Below are 21,339 nucleotides of genomic sequence, written 5' to 3'. Positions count from 1 at the left end.
AGTGGAGCTGCAGGAAACTTTATGGATTTAACTTGGGCTAAGGCCTTAGGCATTCCTCAGTTACCATTGGGTAGGTGTGTCACCATGCATGGCTTAGATGGGAGTCCGCTTTCCAACGGGGTTATTACTCACCGTACACCTCCCGTAGTACTTACAGTAGGAGCTTTACATTCCGAAAAAATCGAGTTCTATCTAACACATTGCCCAGCAGTTCCAGTTGTTCTGGGTCACCCTTGGCTGGCTTTTCATAATCCCACCATTGATTGGCGGTCCGGGGAGATTTCACAATGGGGTACTTTTTGTGCTAAGGAATGTATTTCGTTTCCAGTTAGAGTAGCAGCTATCATTCCAGAACTCATTCCTGTGGAATACCAGGAGTTTGCCGATGTATTCTCCAAAGGCAATGCGGACATTCTGCCTCCCCATCGGCCTTATGATTGTGCTATTGAGCTAATCCCTGGTGCCGCATTGCCAAAGGGGAGATTATATGCATTGTCCGGGGCAGAAACTTCGGCTATGAATGACTATGTTCAGGAGAGCTTACAGAAAGGTTTTATTAGACCATCAAAATCCCCTTTAAGTGCTGGTTTTTTCTTTGTGGAGAAAAAGGATGGCTCGCTTAGACCATGCATAGATTTTAGAGCCTTGAATAAAATCTCAGTCAAAAACACCTATCCTTTGCCGTTGATTTCTGTACTCTTTGATCAGTTACGTTCTGCTGTGATTTTTTTCTGGAGATGAGTAGAAGACGGCTTTCAGTACTCAGTCAGGTCACTACGAATACCTGGTGATGCCGTTCGGCCTGTCTAATGCTCCAGCAGTATTTCAAGACCTCATTAACGATGTGCTCCGTGACTTCCTAGGGAAATTCGTGGTCGTTTATTTAGACGACATCTTGATTTTTTCTGAATCGATGGAACATATCACCCAGGTACGTCTGGTTCTTCAAAAGTTACGTGAGAATCATTTATATGCCAAACTGGAGAAGTGTGAATTTCACGTCACAAAAGTATCTTTTTTAGGGTACATAATTTCCCCTCAGGGAGAACCTTAGAAGGGCGCAACCCACCAATTTAAAAGCAATTCAGCGCTTTTTAGGGTTTGCGAATTATTATAGGAGGTTCATTCATTCTTTTTCTGACCTGGTTGCTCCCATTGTGGCTCTGACAAAGAAAGGAGTGGATCCTACCAACTGGTCGCATGAAGCTGGTTGTCCTTCCGGGCTCTGAAACAAGCCTTTGTCTCAGCTCCAGTCCTCAGACATCCTAATCCGGAATTGCCCTTTGTTGTGGAGGTTGATGCCTCAGAGGTTGGAGTGGGGGCTGTCCTTTCTCAAAAGGATCCGGTGTCTTTGGACTTACATCCTTGTGCCTTTATGTCCAGGAAGTTCTCCTCCGCTGAATCCAATTATGACGTTGGTAATCGGGAGTTACTGGCGGTAAAGTGGGCTTTTGAGGAGTGGAGGCATTGGCTGGAAGGAGCAAAGCATACTATTTCGGTATTGACTGACCATAAGAACCTGCAATACATTGAATCAGCTAAACGGCTTAATGCCCGGCAGGCACGTTGGGCATTATTTTTTACTCGTTTCAAATTTATAATCACTTTCAGGCCTGGTTCCAAGAATACTAAAGCTGATGCCCTGTCACGTAGTTTTCTTCCGGTTCACAATAACAATCCTGTTGTTACCCCAATACTTCGATCTTCGGTCATCCGGGCAGGCCTCACACAGGATTTATTTACCCAGTTAAACCAGCTTCAACACCAAGCTCCTAGATTTACTCCTGCTGGTCGTCTTTACGTTCCTGAATTTTTGAGAGCTACTGTTTTAACAGAATTCCATGACAACAAGGTTTCAGGGCATCCGGGAATCACTAAGACATTGGAGTTAGTCTCTCGCTCAGTATGGTGGCCTAGTATGTCTAAAGACGTTAGGGAAATTGTTTTTTTCATGTCAGGTTTGTGCACAGCATAAGGTTCCCCGTTCCTTGCCTATCGGGCAACTTATGCCCTTAAGTGTCCCTCTCAGGCCATGGTCTCATATTTCCATGGATTTTGTGGTTGACCTTCCCCTTTCAGCCGGATTCCGAGTCATATGGGTGGTAGTGGACCGTTTTAGTAAAATGGCTCATTTTATTGCTCTTCCCCGATTGCCTTCTGCTCAAGGGTTGGCAGTTTTGTTCCTCCGCCATGTGTTTAGGCTTTATGGGTTACCCACTGATATTGTTTCTGATCGGGGTCCACAATTCATCGCACAATTCTGGAGATGTTTTTGTGCTTCATTAAAGATGAAACTGTCATTAACATCCGGTTATCACCCACAATCCAACGGGCAAACCGAACGAGTTAACCAGTCATTAAAACAATATCTGCGCTTGTATTCAGCCAAACTCCAGAATGATTGGTCCGAGTTTCTTCCTTTGGCTGAATTTGCTTACAATAATTCCTGTCATTCCTCCACTAAAGAGTCTCCATTCTTTTCAGTTTTTGGTTTTCACCCCAGAGCTAATTCTTTTTTTCATCATTCTCCAGTCTCCTCGCTGGCATTGACCTCCCATCTCAGAGCAATTTGGAAAAAAGTGCACCTTGCTCTCAGAAAAGCGGCCTTTCGAGAAAAGAAATTTTCTGACAGGCTCCGACGTCCTTGCACTTTTAAGGTGGGAGACAAGGTGTGGTTGTCAACTCGCAACATCAGGCTTCGACAATCCTCGGCTAGACTGGGACACAAATTTATTGGACCATTTCTTATTATTAAAAGAGTCAACCCAGTTGCCTTTCGGCTACGTTTACCAAGATCTCTCAAGATTGGAAATACGTTTCATTGTTCCCTGTTGAAACAATACGTTTCTTCCAGTAGATTTCCTCGGAGGATCTCTCAGGGTAGATCTCCAGTGGATGTACAGGGACAACAGGAGTTCTTGGTAGAGAAAGTTCTGGATTCCAAATTGTCCCGGGGTCGGCTTTATTTTTTAGTTCACTGGAAAGGCTATGGTCCGGAGGAAAGGTCTTGGGTCCTAGATAAGGATCTTCATGCCCCTAGGCTCAAGAGGGCATTTTTTCGGGAATTTCCTCAGAAGCCTGGCTTTAGGGGTTCCTTGACCCCTCCTCAAGGTGGGGGTACTGTTAGGCGCCGGGGTCCGCATGTCCGCGCGGCCCGGCGCCTAGCAACTAGGGACGCCGTGCGCGTTCAGCCGCCGGCTCCCTAGCAACGCTAGACGCCGGGCGCGCTGAGCCGCACGGACCCTAGCAACGGGGACGCCACGGGCGGACCGCGTTCCCCGTGTCAGGGCATAATTAACAAGCACACACACTTGTCCTCTGGCCGTGCAGCAAGGCAGCTGCACAGCATTTATTCCCAATCAGGCTCTAAGCAGCTGATTGAAGGACTCCCTGTTATTACCTTCCCAGTACTTCTCACAGACGCCGGTAATAGCTTCCTGCATGCTGCTTTGGTTTGCTGAGAGTCTGTTCCAGTGTCATTCCTGTCCTCAGAAGTCCTGTATTCGGGAGTTGTCATCTCATCCCAGGAAGTCGTTTGGTCCCCAGTTGTCCTGACTGATCACCTTTGTATATCGAGTGGTGTTCTGTGAGTTGCGGCTCTGCCGTGTGTTGCGGCTCAGCCGCTTTATCTTTATATATTCTGTTTTTGGAGCATTTGCGGAAGGTTCCGCTTCCACAAGTCCTCTCTGGAACTCGGCGGTGCTGGGTAGGAGAAGTGGACAAGTGGATATTTTGGTTGTCCTTTTCCCTGGCGGTGTTTCCGCACATATTCTAGTTTTAAGTTAGCTTGTAGCCCCTGGCCTGGTTGTTTAGTCAGAGGGCCCCTTGTTATCACCCTGTCTCGGATTTCCCTTTGTCTCTCAATAAGACCTGGGGGGGCATCGGAGTTGGGCAGACATAATCCGCCCTTCAAACGCGGCTGCCATGGGCTCAAGCAACCATAGTCTCGCAGGGGATTTCCGACAGCACGGGTGAGACAACGGAGTTAGGGCGCCAGGGGCTATTTTCCATTCCCGCTCCCTTCCCCAGCATTTCGTTCCAGTGCTCCGGTCCTCGCAAAAAGATCTCCTCAGACCAGAGTGCTGGAATCATAACATTATTACCGGCCATACCAAAAAATTAAAATTAAACAGGGCTTTAATTTTTTCCTCTCATTCAGTTTTTGTTAAAAAATTTTGGCCTCATGAATCCGACAGGTTTAGGGCCAAACCCTGGCCAGCTCTTAGTCAATCAGATTCAAGAACTTACTCAGATGGTTCAGGATCTTTCTCTTCGGGTGAGGTCGCAGGAAGATCTTTTGCGAGCCTCCCCAAAGGTAGTCCCTGAACCAAAGATGCATTTGCCTGACCGTTTTCTGGCGATAGAAAATAATTTTTTAGTTTTAAAGAATCCTGTAAACTTTATTTCCGTTTAAGACCTACTTCCTCTGGTTCTGAATCTCAGCGGGTTGGGATTATTATTTCTTTACTCCAGGGGGATCCTCAGACCTGGGCGTTCGGTTTAAGGGCAGAGGATCCTGCGTTGTTGTCAGTAGATGCTTTCTTTAAGTCTTTAGGGCTTTTGTATGATGACCCAGATTTAGAGGCGTCAGCTGCGCGCTCTCAAACAAGGAAGAAATCCTGCAGAGGTTTATTGTACTGAGTTTCGCCGTTGGTCGAACGACTGTGGCTGGAATGACCCAGCCCTGCGCAGTCAGTTTCGCCTCAGCTTATCAGAGTCTATTAAAGACAGTCTCCTCCAGTACCCCGCTCCTGAGACTCTCGATAAACTCATGGAGCTTTCTATTAAGATTGATCGTCGTCTCAGAGAGCGGAGGGCTGAAAGAGGAACACCTGTAAGGTCAAGTCCTTGTGTTTATTCCATTCCAGAAGATGTAGAGGAGGAGCCCATGCAGATGGGTCTCTCCCGGCTGTCTCCTGAGGAAAGGGCCAGAAGGCAAAATTCTGGTCTTTGTTTGTACTGTGGTGGTAAGGGACATTTTGCTCGTAACTGTCCGAACAAGTCGGGAAACGCTTTGACCAGGTGAATTGTGAGGGGGTTCACCTAGGTCTGCAGCTTATCTCCTCGAATAACTCTCTTTTAGTCCCAGTTAAGGTTTCCTTTGGCAGCCTCAGTTCTTTGGTGTCGGCTTTTGTTGACAGTGGAGCTGCAGGAAACTTTATGGATTTAACTTGGGCTAAGGCCTTAGGCATTCCTCAGTTACCATTGGGTAGGTGTGTCACCATGCATGGCTTAGATGGGAGTCCGCTTTCCAACGGGGTTATTACTCACCGTACACCTCCCGTAGTACTTACAGTAGGAGCTTTACATTCCGAAAAAATCGAGTTCTATCTAACACATTGCCCAGCAGTTCCAGTTGTTCTGGGTCACCCTTGGCTGGCTTTTCATAATCCCACCATTGATTGGCGGTCCGGGGAGATTTCACAATGGGGTACTTTTTGTGCTAAGGAATGTATTTCGTTTCCAGTTAGAGTAGCAGCTATCATTCCAGAACTCATTCCTGTGGAATACCAGGAGTTTGCCGATGTATTCTCCAAAGGCAATGCGGACATTCTGCCTCCCCATCGGCCTTATGATTGTGCTATTGAGCTAATCCCTGGTGCCGCATTGCCAAAGGGGAGATTATATGCATTGTCCGGGGCAGAAACTTCGGCTATGAATGACTATGTTCAGGAGAGCTTACAGAAAGGTTTTATTAGACCATCAAAATCCCCTTTAAGTGCTGGTTTTTTCTTTGTGGAGAAAAAGGATGGCTCGCTTAGACCATGCATAGATTTTAGAGCCTTGAATAAAATCTCAGTCAAAAACACCTATCCTTTGCCGTTGATTTCTGTACTCTTTGATCAGTTACGTTCTGCTGTGATTTTTTTCTGGAGATGAGTAGAAGACGGCTTTCAGTACTCAGTCAGGTCACTACGAATACCTGGTGATGCCGTTCGGCCTGTCTAATGCTCCAGCAGTATTTCAAGACCTCATTAACGATGTGCTCCGTGACTTCCTAGGGAAATTCGTGGTCGTTTATTTAGACGACATCTTGATTTTTTCTGAATCGATGGAACATATCACCCAGGTACGTCTGGTTCTTCAAAAGTTACGTGAGAATCATTTATATGCCAAACTGGAGAAGTGTGAATTTCACGTCACAAAAGTATCTTTTTTAGGGTACATAATTTCCCCTCAGGGAGAACCTTAGAAGGGCGCAACCCACCAATTTAAAAGCAATTCAGCGCTTTTTAGGGTTTGCGAATTATTATAGGAGGTTCATTCATTCTTTTTCTGACCTGGTTGCTCCCATTGTGGCTCTGACAAAGAAAGGAGTGGATCCTACCAACTGGTCGCATGAAGCTGGTTGTCCTTCCGGGCTCTGAAACAAGCCTTTGTCTCAGCTCCAGTCCTCAGACATCCTAATCCGGAATTGCCCTTTGTTGTGGAGGTTGATGCCTCAGAGGTTGGAGTGGGGGCTGTCCTTTCTCAAAAGGATCCGGTGTCTTTGGACTTACATCCTTGTGCCTTTATGTCCAGGAAGTTCTCCTCCGCTGAATCCAATTATGACGTTGGTAATCGGGAGTTACTGGCGGTAAAGTGGGCTTTTGAGGAGTGGAGGCATTGGCTGGAAGGAGCAAAGCATACTATTTCGGTATTGACTGACCATAAGAACCTGCAATACATTGAATCAGCTAAACGGCTTAATGCCCGGCAGGCACGTTGGGCATTATTTTTTACTCGTTTCAAATTTATAATCACTTTCAGGCCTGGTTCCAAGAATACTAAAGCTGATGCCCTGTCACGTAGTTTTCTTCCGGTTCACAATAACAATCCTGTTGTTACCCCAATACTTCGATCTTCGGTCATCCGGGCAGGCCTCACACAGGATTTATTTACCCAGTTAAACCAGCTTCAACACCAAGCTCCTAGATTTACTCCTGCTGGTCGTCTTTACGTTCCTGAATTTTTGAGAGCTACTGTTTTAACAGAATTCCATGACAACAAGGTTTCAGGGCATCCGGGAATCACTAAGACATTGGAGTTAGTCTCTCGCTCAGTATGGTGGCCTAGTATGTCTAAAGACGTTAGGGAAATTGTTTTTTTCATGTCAGGTTTGTGCACAGCATAAGGTTCCCCGTTCCTTGCCTATCGGGCAACTTATGCCCTTAAGTGTCCCTCTCAGGCCATGGTCTCATATTTCCATGGATTTTGTGGTTGACCTTCCCCTTTCAGCCGGATTCCGAGTCATATGGGTGGTAGTGGACCGTTTTAGTAAAATGGCTCATTTTATTGCTCTTCCCCGATTGCCTTCTGCTCAAGGGTTGGCAGTTTTGTTCCTCCGCCATGTGTTTAGGCTTTATGGGTTACCCACTGATATTGTTTCTGATCGGGGTCCACAATTCATCGCACAATTCTGGAGATGTTTTTGTGCTTCATTAAAGATGAAACTGTCATTAACATCCGGTTATCACCCACAATCCAACGGGCAAACCGAACGAGTTAACCAGTCATTAAAACAATATCTGCGCTTGTATTCAGCCAAACTCCAGAATGATTGGTCCGAGTTTCTTCCTTTGGCTGAATTTGCTTACAATAATTCCTGTCATTCCTCCACTAAAGAGTCTCCATTCTTTTCAGTTTTTGGTTTTCACCCCAGAGCTAATTCTTTTTTTCATCATTCTCCAGTCTCCTCGCTGGCATTGACCTCCCATCTCAGAGCAATTTGGAAAAAAGTGCACCTTGCTCTCAGAAAAGCGGCCTTTCGAGAAAAGAAATTTTCTGACAGGCTCCGACGTCCTTGCACTTTTAAGGTGGGAGACAAGGTGTGGTTGTCAACTCGCAACATCAGGCTTCGACAATCCTCGGCTAGACTGGGACACAAATTTATTGGACCATTTCTTATTATTAAAAGAGTCAACCCAGTTGCCTTTCGGCTACGTTTACCAAGATCTCTCAAGATTGGAAATACGTTTCATTGTTCCCTGTTGAAACAATACGTTTCTTCCAGTAGATTTCCTCGGAGGATCTCTCAGGGTAGATCTCCAGTGGATGTACAGGGACAACAGGAGTTCTTGGTAGAGAAAGTTCTTGATTCCAAATTGTCCCGGGGTCGGCTTTATTTTTTAGTTCACTGGAAAGGCTATGGTCCGGAGGAAAGGTCTTGGGTCCTAGATAAGGATCTTCATGCCCCTAGGCTCAAGAGGGCATTTTTTCGGGAATTTCCTCAGAAGCCTGGCTTTAGGGGTTCCTTGACCCCTCCTCAAGGTGGGGGTACTGTTAGGCGCCGGGGTCCGCATGTCCGCGCGGCCCGGCGCCTAGCAACTAGGGACGCCGTGCGCGTTCAGCCGCCGGCTCCCTAGCAACGCTAGACGCCGGGCGCGCTGAGCCGCACGGACCCTAGCAACGGGGACGCCACGGGCGGACCGCGTTCCCCGTGTCAGGGCATAATTAACAAGCACACACACTTGTCCTCTGGCCGTGCAGCAAGGCAGCTGCACAGCATTTATTCCCAATCAGGCTCTAAGCAGCTGATTGAAGGACTCCCTGTTATTACCTTCCCAGTACTTCTCACAGACGCCGGTAATAGCTTCCTGCATGCTGCTTTGGTTTGCTGAGAGTCTGTTCCAGTGTCATTCCTGTCCTCAGAAGTCCTGTATTCGGGAGTTGTCATCTCATCCCAGGAAGTCGTTTGGTCCCCAGTTGTCCTGACTGATCACCTTTGTATATCGAGTGGTGTTCTGTGAGTTGCGGCTCTGCCGTGTGTTGCGGCTCAGCCGCTTTATCTTTATATATTCTGTTTTTGGAGCATTTGCGGAAGGTTCCGCTTCCACAAGTCCTCTCTGGAACTCGGCGGTGCTGGGTAGGAGAAGTGGACAAGTGGATATTTTGGTTGTCCTTTTCCCTGGCGGTGTTTCCGCACATATTCTAGTTTTAAGTTAGCTTGTAGCCCCTGGCCTGGTTGTTTAGTCAGAGGGCCCCTTGTTATCACCCTGTCTCGGATTTCCCTTTGTCTCTCAATAAGACCTGGGGGGGCATCGGAGTTGGGCAGACATAATCCGCCCTTCAAACGCGGCTGCCATGGGCTCAAGCAACCATAGTCTCGCAGGGGATTTCCGACAGCACGGGTGAGACAACGGAGTTAGGGCGCCAGGGGCTATTTTCCATTCCCGCTCCCTTCCCCAGCATTTCGTTCCAGTGCTCCGGTCCTCGCAAAAAGATCTCCTCAGACCAGAGTGCTGGAATCATAACATTATTACCGGCCATACCAAAAAATTAAAATTAAACAGGGCTTTAATTTTTTCCTCTCATTCAGTTTTTGTTAAAAAATTTTGGCCTCATGAATCCGACAGGTTTAGGGCCAAACCCTGGCCAGCTCTTAGTCAATCAGATTCAAGAACTTACTCAGATGGTTCAGGATCTTTCTCTTCGGGTGAGGTCGCAGGAAGATCTTTTGCGAGCCTCCCCAAAGGTAGTCCCTGAACCAAAGATGCATTTGCCTGACCGTTTTCTGGCGATAGAAAATAATTTTTTAGTTTTAAAGAATCCTGTAAACTTTATTTCCGTTTAAGACCTACTTCCTCTGGTTCTGAATCTCAGCGGGTTGGGATTATTATTTCTTTACTCCAGGGGGATCCTCAGACCTGGGCGTTCGGTTTAAGGGCAGAGGATCCTGCGTTGTTGTCAGTAGATGCTTTCTTTAAGTCTTTAGGGCTTTTGTATGATGACCCAGATTTAGAGGCGTCAGCTGCGCGCTCTCAAACAAGGAAGAAATCCTGCAGAGGTTTATTGTACTGAGTTTCGCCGTTGGTCGAACGACTGTGGCTGGAATGACCCAGCCCTGCGCAGTCAGTTTCGCCTCAGCTTATCAGAGTCTATTAAAGACAGTCTCCTCCAGTACCCCGCTCCTGAGACTCTCGATAAACTCATGGAGCTTTCTATTAAGATTGATCGTCGTCTCAGAGAGCGGAGGGCTGAAAGAGGAACACCTGTAAGGTCAAGTCCTTGTGTTTATTCCATTCCAGAAGACGTAGAGGAGGAGCCCATGCAGATGGGTCTCTCCCGGCTGTCTCCTGAGGAAAGGGCCAGAAGGCAAAATTCTGGTCTTTGTTTGTACTGTGGTGGTAAGGGACATTTTGCTCGTAACTGTCCGAACAAGTCGGGAAACGCTTTGACCAGGTGAATTGTGAGGGGGTTCACCTAGGTCTGCAGCTTATCTCCTCGAATAACTCTCTTTTAGTCCCAGTTAAGGTTTCCTTTGGCAGCCTCAGTTCTTTGGTGTCGGCTTTTGTTGACAGTGGAGCTGCAGGAAACTTTATGGATTTAACTTGGGCTAAGGCCTTAGGCATTCCTCCGTTACCATTGGGTAGGTGTGTCACCATGCATGGCTTAGATGGGAGTCCGCTTTCCAACGGGGTTATTACTCACCGTACACCTCCCGTAGTACTTACAGTAGGAGCTTTACATTCCGAAAAAATCGAGTTCTATCTAACACATTGCCCAGCAGTTCCAGTTGTTCTGGGTCACCCTTGGCTGGCTTTTCATAATCCCACCATTGATTGGCGGTCCGGGGAGATTTCACAATGGGGTACTTTTTGTGCTAAGGAATGTATTTCGTTTCCAGTTAGAGTAGCAGCTATCATTCCAGAACTCATTCCTGTGGAATACCAGGAGTTTGCCGATGTATTCTCCAAAGGCAATGCGGACATTCTGCCTCCCCATCGGCCTTATGATTGTGCTATTGAGCTAATCCCTGGTGCCGCATTGCCAAAGGGGAGATTATATGCATTGTCCGGGGCAGAAACTTCGGCTATGAATGACTATGTTCAGGAGAGCTTACAGAAAGGTTTTATTAGACCATCAAAATCCCCTTTAAGTGCTGGTTTTTTCTTTGTGGAGAAAAAGGATGGCTCGCTTAGACCATGCATAGATTTTAGAGCCTTGAATAAAATCTCAGTCAAAAACACCTATCCTTTGCCGTTGATTTCTGTACTCTTTGATCAGTTACGTTCTGCTGTGATTTTTTTCTGGAGATGAGTAGAAGACGGCTTTCAGTACTCAGTCAGGTCACTACGAATACCTGGTGATGCCGTTCGGCCTGTCTAATGCTCCAGCAGTATTTCAAGACCTCATTAACGATGTGCTCCGTGACTTCCTAGGGAAATTCGTGGTCGTTTATTTAGACGACATCTTGATTTTTTCTGAATCGATGGAACAACATATCACCCAGGTACGTCTGGTTCTTCAAAAGTTACGTGAGAATCATTTATATGCCAAACTGGAGAAGTGTGAATTTCACGTCACAAAAGTATCTTTTTTAGGGTACATAATTTCCCCTCAGGGAGAACCTTAGAAGGGCGCAACCCACCAATTTAAAAGCAATTCAGCGCTTTTTAGGGTTTGCGAATTATTATAGGAGGTTCATTCATTCTTTTTCTGACCTGGTTGCTCCCATTGTGGCTCTGACAAAGAAAGGAGTGGATCCTACCAACTGGTCGCATGAAGCTGAGTTGTCCTTCCGGGCTCTGAAACAAGCCTTTGTCTCAGCTCCAGTCCTCAGACATCCTAATCCGGAATTGCCCTTTGTTGTGGAGGTTGATGCCTCAGAGGTTGGAGTGGGGGCTGTCCTTTCTCAAAAGGATCCGGTGTCTTTGGACTTACATCCTTGTGCCTTTATGTCCAGGAAGTTCTCCTCCGCTGAATCCAATTATGACGTTGGTAATCGGGAGTTACTGGCGGTAAAGTGGGCTTTTGAGGAGTGGAGGCATTGGCTGGAAGGAGCAAAGCATACTATTTCGGTATTGACTGACCATAAGAACCTGCAATACATTGAATCAGCTAAACGGCTTAATGCCCGGCAGGCACGTTGGGCATTATTTTTTACTCGTTTCAAATTTATAATCACTTTCAGGCCTGGTTCCAAGAATACTAAAGCTGATGCCCTGTCACGTAGTTTTCTTCCGGTTCACAATAACAATCCTGTTGTTACCCCAATACTTCGATCTTCGGTCATCCGGGCAGGCCTCACACAGGATTTATTTACCCAGTTAAACCAGCTTCAACACCAAGCTCCTAGATTTACTCCTGCTGGTCGTCTTTACGTTCCTGAATTTTTGAGAGCTACTGTTTTAACAGAATTCCATGACAACAAGGTTTCAGGGCATCCGGGAATCACTAAGACATTGGAGTTAGTCTCTCGCTCAGTATGGTGGCCTAGTATGTCTAAAGACGTTAGGGAAATTGTTTTTTTCATGTCAGGTTTGTGCACAGCATAAGGTTCCCCGTTCCTTGCCTATCGGGCAACTTATGCCCTTAAGTGTCCCTCTCAGGCCATGGTCTCATATTTCCATGGATTTTGTGGTTGACCTTCCCCTTTCAGCCGGATTCCGAGTCATATGGGTGGTAGTGGACCGTTTTAGTAAAATGGCTCATTTTATTGCTCTTCCCCGATTGCCTTCTGCTCAAGGGTTGGCAGTTTTGTTCCTCCGCCATGTGTTTAGGCTTTATGGGTTACCCACTGATATTGTTTCTGATCGGGGTCCACAATTCATCGCACAATTCTGGAGATGTTTTTGTGCTTCATTAAAGATGAAACTGTCATTAACATCCGGTTATCACCCACAATCCAACGGGCAAACCGAACGAGTTAACCAGTCATTAAAACAATATCTGCGCTTGTATTCAGCCAAACTCCAGAATGATTGGTCCGAGTTTCTTCCTTTGGCTGAATTTGCTTACAATAATTCCTGTCATTCCTCCACTAAAGAGTCTCCATTCTTTTCAGTTTTTGGTTTTCACCCCAGAGCTAATTCTTTTTTTCATCATTCTCCAGTCTCCTCGCTGGCATTGACCTCCCATCTCAGAGCAATTTGGAAAAAAGTGCACCTTGCTCTCAGAAAAGCGGCCTTTCGAGAAAAGAAATTTTCTGACAGGCTCCGACGTCCTTGCACTTTTAAGGTGGGAGACAAGGTGTGGTTGTCAACTCGCAACATCAGGCTTCGACAATCCTCGGCTAGACTGGGACACAAATTTATTGGACCATTTCTTATTATTAAAAGAGTCAACCCAGTTGCCTTTCGGCTACGTTTACCAAGATCTCTCAAGATTGGAAATACGTTTCATTGTTCCCTGTTGAAACAATACGTTTCTTCCAGTAGATTTCCTCGGAGGATCTCTCAGGGTAGATCTCCAGTGGATGTACAGGGACAACAGGAGTTCTTGGTAGAGAAAGTTCTTGATTCCAAATTGTCCCGGGGTCGGCTTTATTTTTTAGTTCACTGGAAAGGCTATGGTCCGGAGGAAAGGTCTTGGGTCCTAGATAAGGATCTTCATGCCCCTAGGCTCAAGAGGGCATTTTTTCGGGAATTTCCTCAGAAGCCTGGCTTTAGGGGTTCCTTGACCCCTCCTCAAGGTGGGGGTACTGTTAGGCGCCGGGGTCCGCATGTCCGCGCGGCCCGGCGCCTAGCAACTAGGGACGCCGTGCGCGTTCAGCCGCCGGCTCCCTAGCAACGCTAGACGCCGGGCGCGCTGAGCCGCACGGACCCTAGCAACGGGGACGCCACGGGCGGACCGCGTTCCCCGTGTCAGGGCATAATTAACAAGCACACACACTTGTCCTCTGGCCGTGCAGCAAGGCAGCTGCACAGCATTTATTGGAGGACTCCCTGTTATTACCTTCCCAGTACTTCTCACAGACGCCGGTAATAGCTTCCTGCATGCTGCTTTGGTTTGCTGAGAGTCTGTTCCAGTGTCATTCCTGTCCTCAGAAGTCCTGTATTCGGGAGTTGTCATCTCATCCCAGGAAGTCGTTTGGTCCCCAGTTGTCCTGACTGATCACCTTTGTATATCGAGTGGTGTTCCGTGAGTTGCGGCTCTGCCGTGTGTTGCGGCTCAGCCGCTTTATCTTTATATATTCTGTTTTTGGAGCATTTGCGGAAGGTTCCGCTTCCACAAGTCCTCTCTGGAACTCGGCGGTGCTGGGTAGGAGAAGTGGACAAGTGGATATTTTGGTTGTCCTTTTCCCTGGCGGTGTTTCCGCACATATTCTAGTTTTAAGTTAGCTTGTAGCCCCTGGCCTGGTTGTTTAGTCAGAGGGCCCCTTGTTATCACCCTGTCTCGGATTTCCCTTTGTCTCTCATTAAGACCTGGGGGGGCATCGGAGTTGGGCAGACATAATCCGCCCTTCAAACGCGGCTGCCATGGGCTCAAGCAACCATAGTCTCGCAGGGGATTTCCGACAGCACGGGTGAGACAACGGAGTTAGGGTGCCAGGGGCTATTTTCCATTCCCGCTCCCTTCCCCAGCATTTCGTTCCAGTGCTCCGGTCCTCGCAAAAAGATCTCCTCAGACCAGAGTGCTGGAATCATAACATTATTACCGGCCATACCAAAAAATTAAAATTAAACAGGGCTTTAATTTTTTCCTCTCATTCAGTTTTTGTTAAAAAATTTTGGCCTCATGAATCCGACAGGTTTAGGGCCAAACCCTGGCCAGCTCTTAGTCAATCAGATTCAAGAACTTACTCAGATGGTTCAGGATCTTTCTCTTCGGGTGAGGTCGCAGGAAGATCTTTTGCGAGCCTCCCCAAAGGTAGTCCCTGAACCAAAGATGCATTTGCCTGACCGTTTTCTGGCGATAGAAAATAATTTTTTAGTTTTAAAGAATCCTGTAAACTTTATTTCCGTTTAAGACCTACTTCCTCTGGTTCTGAATCTCAGCGGGTTGGGATTATTATTTCTTTACTCCAGGGGGATCCTCAGACCTGGGCGTTCGGTTTAAGGGCAGAGGATCCTGCGTTGTTGTCAGTAGATGCTTTCTTTAAGTCTTTAGGGCTTTTGTATGATGACCCAGATTTAGAGGCGTCCGCTGAAAGTCAGCTGCGCGCTCTCAAACAAGGAAGAAATCCTGCAGAGGTCTATTGTACTGAGTTTCGCCGTTGGTCGAACGACTGTGGCTGGAATGACCCAGCCCTGCGCAGTCAGTTTCGCCTCAGCTTATCAGAGTCTATTAAAGACAGTCTCCTCCAGTACCCCGCTCCTGAGACTCTCGATAAACTCATGGAGCTTTCTATTAAGATTGATCGTCGTCTCAGAGAGCGGAGGGCTGAAAGAGGAACACCTGTAAGGTCAAGTCCTTGTGTTTATTCCATTCCAGAAGACGTAGAGGAGGAGCCCATGCAGATGGGTCTCTCCCGGCTGTCTCCTGAGGAAAGGGCCAGAAGGCAAAATTCTGGTCTTTGTTTGTACTGTGGTGGTAAGGGACATTTTGCTCGTAACTGTCCGAACAAGTCGGGAAACGCTTTGACCAGGTGAATTGTGAGGGGGTTCACCTAGGTCTGCAGCTTATCTCCTCGAATAACTCTCTTTTAGTCCCAGTTAAGGTTTCCTTTGGCAGCCTCAGTTCTTTGGTGTCGGCTTTTGTTGACAGTGGAGCTGCAGGAAACTTTATGGATTTAACTTGGGCTAAGGCCTTAGGCATTCCTCAGTTACCATTGGGTAGGTGTGTCACCATGCATGGCTTAGATGGGAGTCCGCTTTCCAACGGGGTTATTACTCACCGTACACCTCCCGTAGTACTTACAGTAGGAGCTTTACATTCCGAAAAAATCGAGTTCTATCTAACACATTGCCCAGCAGTTCCAGTTGTTCTGGGTCACCCTTGGCTGGCTTTTCATAATCCCACCATTGATTGGCGGTCCGGGGAGATTTCACAATGGGGTACTTTTTGTGCTAAGGAATGTATTTCGTTTCCAGTTAGAGTAGCAGCTATCATTCCAGAACTCATTCCTGTGGAATACCAGGAGTTTGCCGATGTATTCTCCAAAGGCAATGCGGACATTCTGCCTCCCCATCGGCCTTATGATTGTGCTATTGAGCTAATCCCTGGTGCCGCATTGCCAAAGGGGAGATTATATGCATTGTCCGGGGCAGAAACTTCGGCTATGAATGACTATGTTCAGGAGAGCTTACAGAAAGGTTTTATTAGACCATCAAAATCCCCTTTAAGTGCTGGTTTTTTCTTTGTGGAGAAAAAGGATGGCTCGCTTAGACCATGCATAGATTTTAGAGCCTTGAATAAAATCTCAGTCAAAAACACCTATCCTTTGCCGTTGATTTCTGTACTCTTTGATCAGTTACGTTCTGCTGTGATTTTTTTCTGGAGATGAGTAGAAGACGGCTTTCAGTACTCAGTCAGGTCACTACGAATACCTGGTGATGCCGTTCGGCCTGTCTAATGCTCCAGCAGTATTTCAAGACCTCATTAACGATGTGCTCCGTGACTTCCTAGGGAAATTCGTGGTCGTTTATTTAGACGACATCTTGATTTTTTCTGAATCGATGGAACAACATATCACCCAGGTACGTCTGGTTCTTCAAAAGTTACGTGAGAATCATTTATATGCCAAACTGGAGAAGTGTGAATTTCACGTCACAAAAGTATCTTTTTTAGGGTACATAATTTCCCCTCAGGGATTTTCCATGGAACCTTAGCACCAATTTAAAAGCAATTCAGCGCTTTTTAGGGTTTGCAAATTATTATAGGAGGTTCATTCATTCTTTTTCTGACCTGGTTGCTCCCATTGTGGCTCTGACAAAGAAAGGAGTGGATCCTACCAACTGGTCGCATGAAGCTGAGTTGTCCTTCCGGGCTCTGAAACAAGCCTTTGTCTCAGCTCCAGTCCTCAGACATCCTAATCCGGAATTGCCCTTTGTTGTGGAGGTTGATGCCTCAGAGGTTGGAGTGGGGGCTGTCCTTTCTCAAAAGGATCCGGTGTCTTTGGACTTACATCCTTGTGCCTTTATGTCCAGGAAGTTCTCCTCCGCTGAATCCAATTATGACGTTGGTAATCGGGAGTTACTGGCGGTAAAGTGGGCTTTTGAGGAGTGGAGGCATTGGCTGGAAGGAGCAAAGCATACTATTTCGGTATTGACTGACCATAAGAACCTGCAATACATTGAATCAGCTAAACGGCTTAATGCCCGGCAGGCACGTTGGGCATTATTTTTTACTCGTTTCAAATTTATAATCACTTTCAGGCCTGGTTCCAAGAATACTAAAGCTGATGCCCTGTCACGTAGTTTTCTTCCGGTTCACAATAACAATCCTGTTGTTACCCCAATACTTCGATCTTCGGTCATCCGGGCAGGCCTCACACAGGATTTATTTACCCAGTTAAACCAGCTTCAACACCAAGCTCCTAGATTTACTCCTGCTGGTCGTCTTTACGTTCCTGAATTTTTGAGAGCTACTGTTTTAACAGAATTCCATGACAACAAGGTTTCAGGGCATCCGGGAATCACTAAGACATTGGAGTTAGTCTCTCGCTCAGTATGGTGGCCTAGTATGTCTAAAGACGTTAGGGAAATTGTTTTTTTCATGTCAGGTTTGTGCACAGCATAAGGTTCCCCGTTCCTTGCCTATCGGGCAACTTATGCCCTTAAGTGTCCCTCTCAGGCCATGGTCTCATATTTCCATGGATTTTGTGGTTGACCTTCCCCTTTCAGCCGGATTCCGAGTCATATGGGTGGTAGTGGACCGTTTTAGTAAAATGGCTCATTTTATTGCTCTTCCCCGATTGCCTTCTGCTCAAGGGTTGGCAGTTTTGTTCCTCCGCCATGTGTTTAGGCTTTATGGGTTACCCACTGATATTGTTTCTGATCGGGGTCCACAATTCATCGCACAATTCTGGAGATGTTTTTGTGCTTCATTAAAGATGAAACTGTCATTAACATCCGGTTATCACCCACAATCCAACGGGCAAACCGAACGAGTTAACCAGTCATTAAAACAATAACTGCGCTTGTATTCAGCCAAACTCCAGAATGATTGGTCCGAGTTTCTTCCTTTGGCTGAATTTGCTTACAATAATTCCTGTCATTCCTCCACTAAAGAGTCTCCATTCTTTTCAGTTTTTGGTTTTCACCCCAGAGCTAATTCTTTTTTTCATCATTCTCCAGTCTCCTCGCTGGCATTGACCTCCCATCTCAGAGCAATTTGGAAAAAAGTGCACCTTGCTCTCAGAAAAGCGGCCTTTCGAGAAAAGAAATTTTCTGACAGGCTCCGACGTCCTTGCACTTTTAAGGTGGGAGACAAGGTGTGGTTGTCAACTCGCAACATCAGGCTTCGACAATCCTCGGCTAGACTGGGACACAAATTTATTGGACCATTTCTTATTATTAAAAGAGTCAACCCAGTTGCCTTTCGGCTACGTTTACCAAGATCTCTCAAGATTGGAAATACGTTTCATTGTTCCCTGTTGAAACAATACGTTTCTTCCAGTAGATTTCCTCGGAGGATCTCTCAGGGTAGATCTCCAGTGGATGTACAGGGACAACAGGAGTTCTTGGTAGAGAAAGTTCTTGATTCCAAATTGTCCCGGGGTCGGCTTTATTTTTTAGTTCACTGGAAAGGCTATGGTCCGGAGGAAAGGTCTTGGGTCCTAGATAAGGATCTTCATGCCCCTAGGCTCAAGAGGGCATTTTTTCGGGAATTTCCTCAGAAGCCTGGCTTTAGGGGTTCCTTGACCCCTCCTCAAGGTGGGGGTACTGTTAGGCGCCGGGGTCCGCATGTCCGCGCGGCCCGGCGCCTAGCAACTAGGGACGCCGTGCGCGTTCAGCCGCCGGCTCCCTAGCAACGCTAGACGCCGGGCGCGCTGAGCCGCACGGACCCTAGCAACGGGGACGCCACGGGCGGACCGCGTTCCCCGTGTCAGGGCATAATTAACAAGCACACACACTTGTCCTCTGGCCGTGCAGCAAGGCAGCTGCACAGCATTTATTCCCAATCAGGCTCTAAGCAGCTGATTGGAGGACTCCCTGTTATTACCTTCCCAGTACTTCTCACAGACGCCGGTAATAGCTTCCTGCATGCTGCTTTGGTTTGCTGAGAGTCTGTTCCAGTCCTGCTGTATCCGGTCATTCCTGTCCTCAGAAGTCCTGTATTCGGGAGTTGTCATCTCATCCCAGGAAGTCGTTTGGTCCCCAGTTGTCCTGACTGATCACCTTTGTATATCGAGTGGTGTTCCGTGAGTTGCGGCTCTGCCGTGTGTTGCGGCTCAGCCGCTTTATCTTTATATATTCTGTTTTTGGAGCATTTGCGGAAGGTTCCGCTTCCACAAGTCCTCTCTGGAACTCGGCGGTGCTGGGTAGGAGAAGTGGACAAGTGGATATTTTGGTTGTCCTTTTCCCTGGCGGTGTTTCCGCACATATTCTAGTTTTAAGTTAGCTTGTAGCCCCTGGCCTGGTTGTTTAGTCAGAGGGCCCCTTGTTATCACCCTGTCTCGGATTTCCCTTTGTCTCTCATTAAGACCTGGGGGGGCATCGGAGTTGGGCAGACATAATCCGCCCTTCAAACGCGGCTGCCATGGGCTCAAGCAACCATAGTCTCGCAGGGGATTTCCGACAGCACGGGTGAGACAACGGAGTTAGGGCGCCAGGGGCTATTTTCCATTCCCGCTCCCTTCCCCAGCATTTCGTTCCAGTGCTCCGGTCCTCGCAAAAAGATCTCCTCAGACCAGAGTGCTGGAATCATAACATTATTACCGGCCATACCAAAAAATTAAAATTAAACAGGGCTTTAATTTTTTCCTCTCATTCAGTTTTTGTTAAAAAATTTTGGCCTCATGAATCCGACAGGTTTAGGGCCAAACCCTGGCCAGCTCTTAGTCAATCAGATTCAAGAACTTACTCAGATGGTTCAGGATCTTTCTCTTCGGGTGAGGTCGCAGGAAGATCTTTTGCGAGCCTCCCCAAAGGTAGTCCCTGAACCAAAGATGCATTTGCCTGACCGTTTTCTGGCGATAGAAAATAATTTTTTAGTTTTAAAGAATCCTGTAAACTTTATTTCCGTTTAAGACCTACTTCCTCTGGTTCTGAATCTCAGCGGGTTGGGATTATTATTTCTTTACTCCAGGGGGATCCTCAGACCTGGGCGTTCGGTTTAAGGGCAGAGGATCCTGCGTTGTTGTCAGTAGATGCTTTCTTTAAGTCTTTAGGGCTTTTGTATGATGACCCAGATTTAGAGGCGTCCGCTGAAAGTCAGCTGCGCGCTCTCAAACAAGGAAGAAATCCTGCAGAGGTCTATTGTACTGAGTTTCGCCGTTGGTCGAACGACTGTGGCTGGAATGACCCAGCCCTGCGCAGTCAGTTTCGCCTCAGCTTATCAGAGTCTATTAAAGACAGTCTCCTCCAGTACCCCGCTCCTGAGACTCTCGATAAACTCATGGAGCTTTCTATTAAGATTGATCGTCGTCTCAGAGAGCGGAGGGCTGAAAGAGGAACACCTGTAAGGTCAAGTCCTTGTGTTTATTCCATTCCAGAAGACGTAGAGGAGGAGCCCATGCAGATGGGTCTCTCCCGGCTGTCTCCTGAGGAAAGGGCCAGAAGGCAAAATTCTGGTCTTTGTTTGTACTGTGGTGGTAAGGGACATTTTGCTCGTAACTGTCCGAACAAGTCGGGAAACGCTTTGACCAGGTGAATTGTGAGGGGGTTCACCTAGGTCTGCAGCTTATCTCCTCGAATAACTCTCTTTTAGTCCCAGTTAAGGTTTCCTTTGGCAGCCTCAGTTCTTTGGTGTCGGCTTTTGTTGACAGTGGAGCTGCAGGAAACTTTATGGATTTAACTTGGGCTAAGGCCTTAGGCATTCCTCAGTTACCATTGGGTAGGTGTGTCACCATGCATGGCTTAGATGGGAGTCCGCTTTCCAACGGGGTTATTACTCACCGTACACCTCCCGTAGTACTTACAGTAGGAGCTTTACATTCCGAAAAAATCGAGTTCTATCTAACACATTGCCCAGCAGTTCCAGTTGTTCTGGGTCACCCTTGGCTGGCTTTTCATAATCCCACCATTGATTGGCGGTCCGGGGAGATTTCACAATGGGGTACTTTTTGTGCTAAGGAATGTATTTCGTTTCCAGTTAGAGTAGCAGCTATCATTCCAGAACTCATTCCTGTGGAATACCAGGAGTTTGCCGATGTATTCTCCAAAGGCAATGCGGACATTCTGCCTCCCCATCGGCCTTATGATTGTGCTATTGAGCTAATCCCTGGTGCCGCATTGCCAAAGGGGAGATTATATGCATTGTCCGGGGCAGAAACTTCGGCTATGAATGACTATGTTCAGGAGAGCTTACAGAAAGGTTTTATTAGACCATCAAAATCCCCTTTAAGTGCTGGTTTTTTCTTTGTGGAGAAAAAGGATGGCTCGCTTAGACCATGCATAGATTTTAGAGCCTTGAATAAAATCTCAGTCAAAAACACCTATCCTTTGCCGTTGATTTCTGTACTCTTTGATCAGTTACGTTCTGCTGTGATTTTTTTCTGGAGATGAGTAGAAGACGGCTTTCAGTACTCAGTCA

Source organism: Pseudophryne corroboree, chromosome 1, assembly GCF_028390025.1.
Source record: "Pseudophryne corroboree isolate aPseCor3 chromosome 1, aPseCor3.hap2, whole genome shotgun sequence".
Lineage (NCBI taxonomy): Eukaryota > Metazoa > Chordata > Amphibia > Anura > Myobatrachidae > Pseudophryne > Pseudophryne corroboree.
Note: the sequence above shows the minus strand (reverse complement) of the source record.